This window comes from Arachis ipaensis, chromosome B08 (genome assembly GCF_000816755.2).
Source record: "Arachis ipaensis cultivar K30076 chromosome B08, Araip1.1, whole genome shotgun sequence".
Taxonomy (NCBI): domain Eukaryota; kingdom Viridiplantae; phylum Streptophyta; class Magnoliopsida; order Fabales; family Fabaceae; genus Arachis; species Arachis ipaensis.
In genome coordinates, this window is record NC_029792.2 from 18,783,077 (window position 1) to 18,784,464 (window position 1,388).

The following is a 1,388-nucleotide window of genomic DNA, read 5'->3' on the forward strand; positions in this document are numbered from 1 at the left end:
GTACTTTCTATCCAAAGAAGCTAAAGATTTGTGGGTAAACAGATTATTAGGCTTGCTTTGCTTTCTATATATCACATGGCCGGTCCTTTTAATTTCATTCTCCCTTTTCTCATCTCCAAGCTTCTGTTTAATATGCATAATCGGGACGGGGTGAATATATATTAGTCCCTGATGAATTTGTGTAAATATTATTTATGTACGAATGACTACAACGAGCTTTATTCTATTTGGTGTTTGCTTCTTTATATATGTTGTTAAGTATTCTTATTGAAGGCTTCTCAAAGAGCAATGCTAAGGGCCAGCAACTTTTGTGATTGGTAGCCATCAAATAGCCATCAATGATAATCTAATGGTGTGAGATTAGTGTGAAATTTCATCCAATGACTCACCTTTCTCTACTGGCTACATGCTGGCCAAAATTCAACAAAACTGTTGGCCCCCTAGACTTTTCCATTCTGAAATTCACCTGCGAGTTACGCATCTGCACACACATATATATAGCTAGGCCACCTCAGAGAAATAACGAATTCAAAACTATAACAGATACATCTCCTAATTTTATGCATCTATATTCATTATTTTAGAAGAATTATGCAATGAGCTATAAGATCATGGAAAAATTTATCATCACAAAAGCTAGTTCATATGATGGGAGAACCGAAAATCTTATGTTATAAGATTTTTTTTTTCGGCGTTGACCTCGACATGAGATTTTTTTAGATATTAGTCCCACAAAATTTATAGACTTATACAAAAATACTATTTCTACATTAAAATCAACCACTAAAATCAGTTATCAATGTATTTGTGTATAAATACATGTGTAGTTTAATTTATTTTCAATGTGTATTTATATTTCAACATATATTTTATTCTGGTAGTTAACTTTGGTGACTAATTTTGATATACACCTAATATAACTCAAACTTATAATATAATATTTCTTTAAGAGTAGCCGGCATCGCGAAGACTCCACTCGACAAAATTTTACTCATCAGCAGCATTTCACTCGATCTTTTGTTGGTCAGAACTCTTTAAGCCGGCTCTCAATGAAAACACCAATATAATCAGCTACAAAATTTAAAAAAATTATCACCACAAAAGCTATAGTTTATATTGTGAGAGAGTTCAAGATTTTATAAAGTTTTTTTCAAGTGTTTGTTTTCGATATAAAACTCTTATTTAGGTGTTAGTCTCATGAGACTCATAACAAATTACAAAGCATAACATGATTGAAGATTCATCAAAATGAATAATAATATCATATGACCAACAAAATTTATTATTTTTAGTAATATTTAGTCAATTTTAAATTTTAAAAAATAAATTTTTAACTTTAAATTTTAAATTTTAATAATATAAAAGTAAAGTATTGTTTCTAAATATTT